This window comes from Nipponia nippon, unplaced genomic scaffold (assembly GCF_047370975.1).
Source record: "Nipponia nippon isolate SJK-2023a ecotype South Korea unplaced genomic scaffold, ASM4737097v1 scaffold_4, whole genome shotgun sequence".
Classification (NCBI taxonomy): domain Eukaryota; kingdom Metazoa; phylum Chordata; class Aves; order Pelecaniformes; family Threskiornithidae; genus Nipponia; species Nipponia nippon.
In genome coordinates, this window is record NW_028262358.1 from 79,323,580 (window position 1) to 79,336,957 (window position 13,378).

At 45.3% G+C, this 13,378-nt stretch overlaps 1 pseudogene; it reads left to right on the forward strand.

The window, feature by feature from the left end:
- The first annotated feature begins 6,001 nt into the window (after positions 1–6,001).
- On the forward strand, positions 6,002–7,684 carry LOC148053395 (uncharacterized; annotated as a pseudogene).
- The last annotated feature ends 5,694 nt before the right edge of the window (positions 7,685–13,378 follow it).

Below are 13,378 nucleotides of genomic sequence, written 5' to 3' on the forward strand. Positions count from 1 at the left end.
TAGTTGTAACATTCTGTGAAGAGGTTCCAATGTCTATCCGCTATTCTTTAGATGACCTAGTCCAGAAAGACTGGTTACTCTCAAAGAAAGCTTGTAACTGTGACACCTATGATTTCTCAGACTCTAGATGAGTCACCTTCTGAGCTGTCTTCCATATCTCAAGTCTGACAACTCCTGTGGGACAAAGTGTCCCACAAGCCCATTTGTCTGTTTATATCCACTCTGAAGAAGACTTTCTGTGAGGAGGCAGATAGCTCCTCTGTAAATGGCAAGAAACTGTTATTCTCACTTTCAGGGGCAATGGTGACTCCACCGATCAAAACAAGGGGAAAAAAAAAAAAAAACAAACTTGTGAAAGTCCATGTCTGCTACCATCCTGCCAAATTAATATAGGATTTTTCATTAAAAGAAATATTCACTCCACTCAAAATAAGGTTTTCACTTCCTGAAACCATTACCATTCTCTGTCTTTTAAAGAATTAAAAGAGGTATCTCATTTTCTTCAATAAGTTCCCTATTGTGAGATATATACTGTACTGAGAAGTAGGCAATGGGAAGGTATCTCATTAGTGCATTTTGATGGACTAGGAGAAAGTGGGAACAGTTACACAGCATACTGCTTGAATGGCAGGAGAAGTGCTGTGTGCAACCTCTCCATGTTGCCAGTTAACTGGATGGCAAATCTAATCAAGATATCAAGATTATAATAAAAAAGGATGAATACTCACAGATCTCATAGGTCTCACAAGGTCTTATTATTTCTTCAGTACACATCACATGCAAATTCTTCTTTTTAACACAGAACAGATGGAAAAGTACTTACTGCTTTCCTTGGCATCATGAAGAGAAAGTATAAGTACACAAAACCTTCCTGCATTATACATTTAACTTTTTATTCCAGTGTGATCACAGAAGTTAATTTTAGGATAGTAATGTTATTCTGAATCAGATAGCCATTGCTTCTGGGGACTCTTGAAGTAGGAATGTTACTAGTCTAATAAATTACTCAAAGGAAGAATTCTGCAATTTGTTTACAAGAGAGTAAGCCATGTCATTGGCTTTCCAGTGTTACACATCAATGGCAATCAGATAAATTGTTTGACCCACATGAAAAATGATCTTATTTCACACTGACATACTAAATTAATCAACAGTGTAATTCAGACAGGGATATGGACTCTAACGGTACAGCATGAATAAATTACTTGTGTCTGGCAGGGAGCAGCCAAACTGCCCTGTGATGGGAACAAGCCAGGAGCTGAGGGGGACCCCAGTGCAGACCATACCCTCATGGGCAGTTGCAGTCCCAAAGGGACTGACAACAACAGGCAGAACTAGGGGTTGGCAAAGGTGTACATCAACAGCACCAGACAAGGCAAAGGAACAAACCAGATCCAAATTTTGTGCAAGGATGAAGGTGTAAGCAGAAGTAAGAGGAGACAGGACTTCTGTCCAGATGGACTCCAGGTCTATTCAGAAACAAGGACTGCAGACCAGCACAAATACAGCACAACCCAAGCCAGGACTAAAGGCCCCCAACTGACCTTGAATGAAGCCCTTAGGCCCATAAAAGGAAGGGAGAAGTCCCAGGTGAGGCTGTTCAGGGCCATTAAGGTACTCAGGACCCTGACACTCAGACCCTTTGGTTTATTATCAGCTCAAAATTGAAAAGTCCAGGGTACATAATTACCACTGTCATTTGTTGGGAATTATATCTCAATGTTTAAGTACTTTTGAGAAGCTATGAGAAATATTTCAGCTTCCCAGTACTTTCAAAATTGTGTGTCTTTCATGAAAGGTTGCTCAGGAAATACCAGAACCAAAAATTATGTTGAGTAAATAAGACAAAACTTGTGAAACATGTCTAGTCAATTAATACCCAAGTCAAGATAATGAAATTGTTTATCTACTAATGATGTATTATGATTAAAAATTTAGAGATACTATATATGAAAAAAACAATAAGATGTTACAAGAAAAGTGTATGTCTATGTATACAATCCAAGAGATCAAAGTTCAGATATCTTCAATCAACCATGAGATCTTTATATTCATGTTTCAATTTGCCTGCTGAAGTGTGTTATTGCTTTCTTGAGTGGGAGAAAAACAATTTCTATTTGTACAGCACCTTCTTTATAGCAGCAATTTGGGTAAAATACCTGTAAGTGCAATGATAAAATGAACCTATCAGACTCATTAAACCAGTCAAATCCTTCTACTTCAAGCTGGCAACACAGTGCATTTCAGTGATTTTTTAGTGGTATCTCAAACAATTGTAGGAAAAACCTAAATATTCTTACCCTCGGTAAAATGTTGATAAGATGACCTACTGAGACATCTTTCTAGGGAATCATTTGTATGCTCCATGTTACTTTTCTCTTAGTCCTTGTTCAGGCAGATTTCAGGCACCAATGGTGCCTTTTCAAAATTGTATGTAAAGAGTGAAATCATAATGATGCAAGGTGAGTTGCAGCTGGCTCACGGTATTGTGGTCTCAGATGCAAGTAAGTTACCTGACAAATCTGGATTGTGTGGGAATTCTGCTGGAGATACTGACAAGCCAATATCAGAGCAAGGAAGTAAGAGCAATGGGAAGAGAACAGACCCTCTCTCTGCAATTTTTGCATACCTCTGGCATGTTAAGGACATCCCTCTTATTGGAACAATCTGATGCTTCTGTGGTAGCATGTGCGCCAATTAAATTAAAGAAATTATTAAAGCCCTCTGAGCAATCTGGGTGAGGGCATTACCCACCATTAGCTGGCCTGAAAAGGTAAACTAGAGCAGGTGGAAGGACTGTAATTGCAAGTCACCTCTCTTGACTTTCTAGTGAGACCAAATTCATGAAATTTCTGGAGCTAGTTCAAATACAAGACAGAGACAACAATGCAAAAATTTGATCTTCAGGACCATGTACAAGGTGTTCTTCAAGAGTAGTATATTTACTCTGAAACCAATATTTACATTCCTGTTGGAAGTGAGTATATTATAGTGTGGATATTTGCTCAGCTGTAGAGAACCCCGGTGTGATTAACACACCCTAACATGTCTTTATTTCTGGCTTTGGTACTCTGTGTGCTTGCATTTGGATGCACAAAGACTTGGAAACGTTGGTAAGAGAAGAACCAGAGATAATGCCTAGCGTGAGAATGTAGTCTGTGGGACTCTACACTGCTGAGTTATACCACAGCATTGAGGAAGATTTCTGAGACAGGGTATAAACCATAAAGACTCTTTGTTGAAAAAAATCTGGGTGTCATGCAGATTTAGCACTGAAGCTGATTGACACAAATGGAATGGTAGCTTTGAAAAATGTTATTGGTACAAAAATTGTGAATCTGGGTGCTTGAAGAGACAGGTTACCTAAGTACCTACATAGACCTGGCATATGGTGAGTGCAAAATTTACTGGGGAAAATCCGAGAAGAGATTTACTCTGAAGATTCAAGACTTCTCTGAATGACTTGTTTAGCCTTCAGGGAAACCCCATTTTTTCAGCTTCTATGAACAGAACTTGCTTTTACGTGTTCGTCTGGAGAGGTTCATCAGTAGCATGAATGACACTATTTGTTTTGTCCAGACACCTATGGGAGCATTTTCATACCATGCTGGGAAGAAAGAACATGATGAATTAACAATGTATTCTTCACGTAAGTAAAATTTCTTTGTAATCTCAAGTAATCTCACCTGGTTTCTATTTATCCTTTCCAACACTGTCGATTGTTGTTTAAATGATTCCTAGTTCTGATATTGTTATATATGTAAACTTTCATTCCTTTTTAGAATCCAGATAAATTACATTCTTCCGTTATACACTGTACAAATGAGTTGCACAAGCTAACTATTCATAATGTGAAACAATATTTTCTTTATTATTCCAGAATATGGAAGGACATTTTTTCTTGTGCACTGAAAGGGAATAAGTGAATGTTTCTTTTCTACTCCTATACTATTTTTATGACTCTCTCTGCTCTCTAAGATAGAAATGGTTCCAATGTTATACAAAAACATGGTCATATGAATATTTTTCCTCATCTTTCATTGAACTTTCAAGACTTTAGTTGTCTTTCAAACTCCACAGAATGTATAAAAAAATAGTTAGATACCTTAAAAGAAAATACTATCAATAATGATAATTTTGCAATCCAAATCTCTGAAGAAACCTATTAAATGTCACCATTAAGTCAACTGAGCTTCATCTTCAGTTTTAGTTGGTGCACTCATAACTGAATTTTTAAAAACTAAATTTATAGAAATTATCTACTCCTTTATTTTGGCTTTAACTAATTAAACTAAATAGAAGAAAACATTCTCAATATGATATTAAAAATAAAATAATAGAGTAAAATATCAAAGATATAATAATAATTGTTATTAACAATGATTATTAACAATTATTATTGTTATTATTGGCAACAATAATAATATAAAACAGAAACACACCCCCAAAAAAAACCCAGTCTGTGGCTTGGACATGAAAGGATTTTGAAATATCTGGTGAAAGATGATATATTAAATGTGGTGCTTGCTTTATCAGGGCCCCAATGTGCTAGTGAGAAGGTTATAATTAGTCAATGTGGTCTAAAAAATACATGTACAAGACTTAAAAGATGCTGAACAAGTCACTTCACCCTTTGTGTTTCAATTACTTCCTCTGCAAAATAGGGATTATGAAGATAATTATCTCATTTGTAGGCAGTCTGAGATCTGCAAGTAAAGAATAATATACAAATGCAAGGTGTTACTCTCAACGTCAATGGCAATTAGATTTGATCTCAAGACATGTAAATTAGGATTAGCTCTACTGATTTTAATGGAATTATACTAGTTTGTAGTCATCTGCTGTTTAGAAAAGACTGGCTAAGATGCTGTGGTAATTGAAATGCACAAAGAAATAGGAACATTATTAAATAAAAACAGACAAACAAATGTTTCACACATTACCTGGAACACTCATGCTAGGGTGTCTTTTAATAACACCATTCTCAGTCTCTCTCCCTGTGAAATATGCTAGAGCTAGAAGCACAAGGGAAAAGACAGAAATAATGTGACCTGGTATGTATATGTGTCGAGGACTGTTATGGAACCAGAATTGTCTCGACATTGCCATTCTACCGCCATCTTCTGGCTTCGACATCCAGCCCCTGACAAAACCGCCACAGGACGCCCGCGCAGAGACCAAGACACGAAAGGCAGGACCATGAACTGCACGTACGCGTGAGAAGAGACCAGGGCGCGAAAAGCAGAAGCGCAAACTGCATGTACGCAGACCCGTTCTGCGCATGTGCATCGCCCTATAAAAGGACTGCGTGCGCCTTTTGAGGCCCTCTTCTCTCTTCCCTGTCTTTTCCTTCTCATCCTACCCCGTGTACTCCTTGGAAGCTCCTCCTGTGGACACAGAGACTGGACCGACTGGACCTTTGATCGATGGGACAACGCCGGACTCAGAATGGCGGTAGCTAGTTCCCCTACATGGCTCTCTTCTCACCTGCCTGAGCATGCTCTTTCTCTCTTTTTTTCTCTCCTTTTCTCTCTTTCTTCCCCCACCCTGCCCCATCTTCCTACCCGGTCCTCACCCCTTCGTTCACCAAAATAAAGTGAAAAGGTTGTACGGCATTTGACTTCATTTGCGTCCTAATCTCGTCCTTGGGATTGTATTGAAACCTGCCCCGACTTTGGATTGGGACATTTAATTGGCGTCACGGACAGGATCCCCTGAGACGAGAGTGCCATACTACCTTGTTGCGGTGTGCTGTGTGATTGTGGGTGAACGAGACGTACGAGCAAGTAGGAAGCGAGTGCGGAGTTCCGATCCGCGGTTCTGCTCTCCCGCGAGGGAGGCAGCCAGAGACGAACGAAGCGTGAGGAGGGAGTTAATGTTGGTTCTTCTTTGTGCATAACTTAAGTATTAGTGTACGGTTTGGCCTCCTGGGAGCGTATAGGGGGAACTTGGATACTGAAGCATGACCCTCTTAGGACGAGACCCCCCCCCTTTGTAAGTGATGGCTGCCCAAAAGGCAGTCGATGTTTGTGACCATGTGCTTTCGCTGGATGAAGGGACAAAGAAATTGTATGGCCTTTTGGAGGCGCACCGGTCTCACCCCTCACCCCACAGACAAGACTGGGCAAGGGAACACTGGTTTCAGTTACAGAGTTTGGTGGATAGAATAAGTATATTGCAGAAAGAGGCTAAGGTTAAGAGGGGGAAAGGAAAGGGTATAATTTGTGCGGTGTTGGGAGCGAGTTTGGCCGCCACGGTGGAGGAGAAAAAGCAGAGGTCCTGTCGGACAGATACGTTGGTGAACTCCCTGCAGACGGTAATAAAAACCCTGCAGGAGCAATTGGAGGAGGAGAGGTGCCAAAATGCGATACTAAAAAATGTGTTGAAAAATCAACTTTTAATGGAAGTGAATACCCTGCCGGGGGCAGAAACAACGCCCGCGGAGAAGGGGATACGGCAGATTTACCCCCAGGGCGATTTGCAAAAAGCCAAAGAGGCCGTGGAGAGCCTCCCCCACATGTACCCGCTGGTCAAAATGGAGTATGTGTATGAGGACGAGGGTGATAATCGTCCTCAAGTTATTACTAAAGAGGTCCCATTTACGGCAACTGAATTGGCAAAGCTGAGAAAGGACTTTGCGAGGAATACAAAGGAATTGGAGACTGGATACGTGTGGAGAGTGTCTTTGTCGGGGGGGGCGGGGGGAATGGGATCTCACTGTCAGAAAAGGAGGCGGAAGGGTATTGGGGTCTGGGTGTGTTTTTAATTACGGGTGACCTCCGAGCCCCATGGTCTTTGACCCAGAGAGCCACATACTGGGCAGGGGGGTTGAGCCCCCTGGAAAGGGGAGACTCCTTGGCTATAACGGGCATGGTAGATCAATTAACAGAGAGTGTGTAAAAGGCGGTGTGCCTTCAGATGATGTATGACCGGGAGCTCAAGCCCCACCTGGGCTCGCCAATGTTAATGCCTGTAGACTTGGAGAGAATGACTCCCCTGATTCGGGGACTGCCCAACTCCCTGAAACCCATTGGGATTCAATTGCAAGGGCAGATTTATAACACCCCCGGGGGAGAAAGGATTGCAGCCGCTCGGGAGGGGATAATGACCCCTGACTACTGGCGGCTAGGGAAGAAAGTATGGACATGGGGGGAGGTGGCTCAGGAATTAATTGATTTTTGGGAGGAAATACGGCCCTGTTGGTAGACCACCCCACAGAACCGAGACCAGGGCTGTGCGGGCAGCAGAACAAGTTAGTGGGCGGCAGTCACCCCTTGGGAGCAGCCAGGACCCGACTGGGAAAGGAAAGCCCCTGAGCCGACAGGGACTGTGGCAGCTGGGGCTCCAGAAAGGCGTTCCCCGAGATTTAATGGACGGGTTCCCAACCAAGAAATTGGAGCAGCTCGTGCGGAGATGGTCAGAGCAAGGGGCCATTTCGAGGCCAACTCCTAGCACCCCACCCCTGATAAAATTTGGGGAGAAACCAGCCGGGGGGAGAAAAGACGGCGGAGAACTAAAACCTCCACCCCCTGAAGGTGAGGGGGAGGGCGGAGGGTGTATGTTCATAAAACAACTCACCTGCAATGTAAAGGGAGACTTGCTGCTCACGGTAGCAGTAGGATCAAAGAAAAGACCGGTAACCTTTTTAATCGACACGGAGGCACAAATTACTGCATTGAGTTGAACAGAAGCGGAACGATGCGGGATCTCAGTACCCTCTAGAAACGTGATTGTTTCAAATGCTCTGGGAAAAACACAATCGGTACCTATGACCCCAGTGTCTCTATGGTTAGCAGGGGAGGACAGCCCTGTTAATACTACGGTGGCCATAGGATCTTTTCAAATGAATCTCTTGGGCATAGACGTTTTAAAGGGCAGACAGTGGCGCAACGCCCAGGGAAACTTGTGGTCTTTCGGCATCGCCCAGATCAGGCGGTTGGCCGAAGCCCCCGGCGCGGGGGTGCGCCTGTTACAAACGGCGCCCACCCTCCCCCCTTCCAAACTGACAAACTAAAACCCTACCCACTACCGATAGGAGCCAGGGAAGGAATCGCGCCAGTGCTGGAGGACTTAAAGGGGCAGGGGATTATAGTTCCCACCCACTCCCCCTTTAACTCCCCGGTATGGCCAGTCCGAAAACCAAAAGGGCAAGTGGAGGTTAACAATAGATTACCGGAGGCTGAATGCCAACACAGGCCCATTGACAGCCGCTGTGCCGAACATTGCCGAGCTTATAGCTGCCATTCAAGAGCAATGACACCCTGTTATGGCAACTATTGATGTTAAAGACATGTTCTTTATGGTCCCCCTGCAACTGCAGGACCAGGACCTCTTTGCTTTTACCTGGGGCGGGGCAACAGTACACCTTTACACGGTTCCCTCAGGGATACAAGCACTCCCCCACCTTAGCCCACCATGTTCTAGCACAGGAGCTGGAAGCAATTCCCATAAGGGCAGGGGTGAAAATTTACCAATATATAGATGATGTGCTCATGGGGGGAATCAGGCGGAAGAGGTTGGGGAAGTCCAGGACATCATCACCCATCTGGAGAGCATAGGATTGATAATGATGTGCTCATGGGGGGAATCAGGCGGAAGAGGTTGGGGAAGTCCAGAAGGACATCATCACCCATCTGGAGAGCATAGGATTGATAATCCCACCTGAGAAAATACAAACCCCTTCAAGCGAGGTGAAATTTTTAGGAATTTGGTGGAAGGGAGGGATGACTTGTATCCCACCGGACACCCTTTTCTCCCTCAACCAAATTAAGATACCAGAATCGAAAAAAGACTTACAGTATGCATTAGGGCTACTTGTGTTCTGGAGGAAGCGTATCCCCGATTTCTCAATTATCGTGAGACCCCTATATGATTTACTATGGAAAAGGGCTCACTGGGAGTGGACCCCGGTCCATGATGAGGCACTACGGCTGTTGGTGATCGAGGCAAATGCGTACCAAGCCCTGGGGCCTATCCACCTGACAGACCTGGTGCAGATCGAGTAGGGGTTTGCTGCAACCGGGCTGTCGATTCATTTGTGACAACGGGGGCTGGCAGGGCCCATCCGGCCCATTGGCTTTTATTCTTGGGAGTTTCAAGGATGCAGAAAAATGGTACACCACGTGGGAAAAGGAGCTGTTTGTTTGTAGTCAGCCTGGCTTTACAAGAAGCAGAGCATACCATTCGCCAGCAACCAATAGTGCTCAGGGGTCCTTTCAAAGTGATTAAACCAGTTTTAACCGGGACACCTCCCCCTGATGGGGTGGCACAAAGAGCTTCAGTATGGAAATGGTACGCGCAAATAGAACATTATTGTGGTATCTTTGAAATTTCTGAGGGCACTGCCAAAAATTTAGTTATCCAAGAGGGAGTGGCCCCAGACCAGGAAGGTGATGTGCCCCCTTCTGCTGTGCAGGTAGCCCCCCCATTTTCAGAACAATTACAGAACACTTGGTTCACTGATGCCTCTGCTAAACGAGAGGGCAGAACTTGGAAATACCATGCTGTCGCCCTACAGATAAGGACCGACCAAAAAATAATTACCGAAGGAGAAGGCAGCGCGCAAGTAGGGGAATTAGTGGCCATATGGAGTGTCTTTCAACATGAAGCCCAATCTGCCTCTCCAATCTATATCTACACTGACTCCTTTGCTGTCTTTAAAGGGTGTACAGAGTGGCTCCCCTTTGGGGAACAAAATGGGTGGGAGGTTAACAGAATACCTGTACGGCAAAAGGAAAAGTGGCAAGATATTTTAACCATTGCCAGACAGGGGAACTTTGCGGTAGGATGGGTAGCCTCCCATCAGATGAAGGAAGATCCGTCTGGTCATTGGAACAAATAGGGTTGATGAGCTGGCCCGCCTCGCCCCCTTGCAAAGTGATCCAGTAGCGGAGGATTGGGAGCGGCTTCTGGAATGATTGCACCTTAAGAGAGGGCACACTGGAGCCCAAGACCTCTACTGAGAGGCTCAGGCCAGAGGCTGGCCGGTTACCCGAGAAAATTGCAAAACTTGCGTTTCAGCCTGTGAGCAATGTCGCATCCGCTTAGACAGGCACCCCCTGGAAGACAACCCCCTACATTTGAGAGAGGGAAAAGGTTTGTGGGAGGCCTGGCAGGTTGATTACATCGGTCCGTTCCGTAAATCAGAAGGAAAGTGCTATGTATTAGTGGGTGTTGAAATAGTATCTGGCCTAGCACAGGCTAAAGCCTGCGCTAAGGCAACAGGGGAGAATACGGTGAAGGCCCTGAAAGAATGGTTTGGGACCTTCCCTAAACCACAGTTGATTCAATCTGACAATGGTACACACTTCACAGCCAAGATGGTCCAGGAATGGGCAGCTCGGGAGGGGATTTCATGGGTATTCCACACTCCATACTACCCTCAAGCAAATGGGATTGTGGAGAGAACAAATGGCTTGCTGAAGCGCTTCCTGAAACCACACAAGACAGGGTGGGCTGAGCGGGTAGGAGATGCAGTGACTAGTGTCAATAGCCGTTGGGGAACAAACGGATGCGCCAAAGTTACGGCGTTTTGCCCGCTAGCCCCGACAATCATGCCCACCTCACCCGGCCCTGACCACTCCGTCAACCCATCCTGTTTCCCTGGACAACCTGTCTTAGTTGAACTCTCCACTGTGGGAGCAGTGCCATTAACATTAGACACCCCGGTGAATAAATACACGTGGAAGGCAAAAGATGCTTGTGGAAAGATCCACAAAATTCATGCTAAATGGAAGTGAGTTTGCTTCTACTTTTGTTTTCCAGGAGGAAGCAGCCGACCTGGGCATGCACCACCTGAAGGAGACTAGACAAACGCCGATTGCTGCTTAATCAGGATGCGCATGTTATTGGTGGCTATACTAGTTTGGGAATGTACCTATAAAAGCAGTGGAGGGCTAATTCCTTCACCCTCCCCCGACCTGTTTGATCCCTTTAAGGACAATGAATTTGTATTATTAGCCAAAGCTTTAAGCCGATCTTTTAATTTAAGTCATTGCTGGGTTTGTGGGGGACCTCTGGGGCTGTCAAGTTGGCCATGGATGTCCACACCCCTCACCCTAGCCCAAATTGGGAGTAATTATAGTGAAACCACGAATGACACTTGGGGTGATAGTGGAACATGGACAGTTCAATTTCCTGCTATGGGGCAATATTGTTTAAATTGTACTCAAAAGGGAGGGGTTTATGTGGGAGAAAGCAAGTGCCAATGGACACTTAAGAACAAGTTGGTAAATGCAAATAAGGGTATCTCCGTATGGGCATGGCTTGATAATGCTGGATGCAGTCGAGGGTTCAAAGGATACTGGGTAAATAAAAACAAAATGTTAATTCTCCAGCAATCTAGGGATCATGTCTACAAGGAAACCTACAAATGGAAAAACAACTCCAGGGCCTGATATTGCACCGGCCGGATGAATAATAACCCAACCGTCTTTTTTAGCCCCATGGACAATGATAAAACCATGTATTTCCAGTTCCCCGAGGATGTTGCGGGACCATTTGCCAACGGGGCCACAGCTAAAAGGGGTCGTTATTGGATTTGTGGACATACCGCCTATAAACGACTACCAGCGCATTGGTCAGGGGTCTGTTATGTGGGAATTATCCGGCCTTTATTCTTCCTTCTTCCACAAACGGGTGGCGCTCAGTTGGGGATAAGATTGTACGATAATCTGGAAGATGGAAGGATTGCCCGCCGCAAGCGAGCTGTTGAGGTGAACATAGGCGGAACACAAAAATGCGGGGAAAATGAGTGGCCTCCTGAAAGAATAATCCAACGGTATGGGCCTGCCACCTGGAACCCCAATGAACCGATATCAGGGGCAAGGGAACCAATCTATAACTTGAACCGTATAATCCGATTACAAGCGGTTTTAAAAATTGTTACCAATAAAACCGCCAACGCTATAGATCTTTTAACTCAACAGTCTCAACAAATGTGCACGGCAATCCTTCAACACCACATGGTTTTAGATTATTTACTGGCTGAAGAAGGAGGGGTATGTGGGAAATTAAATGTCTCTAACTGTTGTTTAGAAATAGACGATGTAGGTGAGGTAGTCCTCCAATTAACCAAAGACATTAGAAAAATAGCCCACGTCCCCATCCGGGCCTGGAACGGTTGGAATGGTAATCTATGGTCCTGGCTGCCGGGGGCGCCCTGGGTGAAACAGTTGCTGTTATATTTGTTATGTGCATTTGCCACTTTAATGTTTTTACCCTGTATAATACCCTGTTTTGTTCAGCTACTACGACACGTGGTATCTAATATGCAGTTCATACCTACTACCTCACCCAATGGCATAAAACAAATCCGTGCCGTTCACCGGGTAGAACCCACCACAATAACCATTATTTAGACCTCAAAAAAAAAAAAAAATTGCTTATTCCTGCCCATGTCATACTCACCGGTTGGTCTGTACTTGTTATAATGGTGAACTACCTCGCCCAATGGATTTCTCAGGGTTGTTCTATAAAGTTGAACATTGTTAAACTTAGAAAGGTTAAGAAAAAAGAGTGTTTACATTGGACAATGTTCCCGTTTGTTTGTTTGCAATTGAGCACTCTCTTACCGTGTCCCATGTCACCTTTCTCCTCCACACCTCCCCTTTTTCTGTCTCCACCTCTGCTCTGTTCTCTCTCTCTCTCTCTCTCTCTCCCCCTCTCCCCCTCTCCCCCTCTCTCCCTCTCTCCCTCCCTCCCTCCCTCTCTCTCTCTCTCTCTCTCTCTCTCTCCCTCTCTCCCTCCCCCCTCTTCCCCTTCCCACTCTCCTACCACTGTGAAGACTGCAATGTCAAGCCACGGGGTGGTGTCGAGGACTGTTATGGAACTAGAAGTGTCTCGACATTGCCGTTCTACCGCCATCTTCTGGCTTCGACATCCAGCCCCCGACAAAACCGCCACAGGACGCCCATGCAGAGACCAGGACACGAAAGGCGGGACCATGAACTGCATGCATGCCTGCGCAGAGACCAGGGCGCGAAAAAGTAGAGGCCAGGATGTGAAAGGCGGGGCCGTGAACTGCACGCATGCCTGCGCAGACACCAGGGCGCGAAAAGCAGAAGCGCAAACTGCATGTACACAGACCTGTTCTGTGCATGTGCATCGCCCTATAAAAGGACTGCATGCGCCTTTTGAGGCCCTCTTCTCTCTTTCTCTTCTCATCCTACCCCGCGCACCTCCTTGGAAGCTCCTCCTGTGGACACAGAGACTGGACCGACTGGACCTTTGATTGACGGGATAACGCCGGACTCAGAGTGGCGGTAGCTGGTTCCCCTACGTGGCTCTCTTCTCACCCGCCTGAGCACGCTCTTTCTCTTTTTCTCTCTTTTTCTCTCTCTTTCTCCCTCCCCGCCCCCCCCCTCCGTCTTCCTACCTG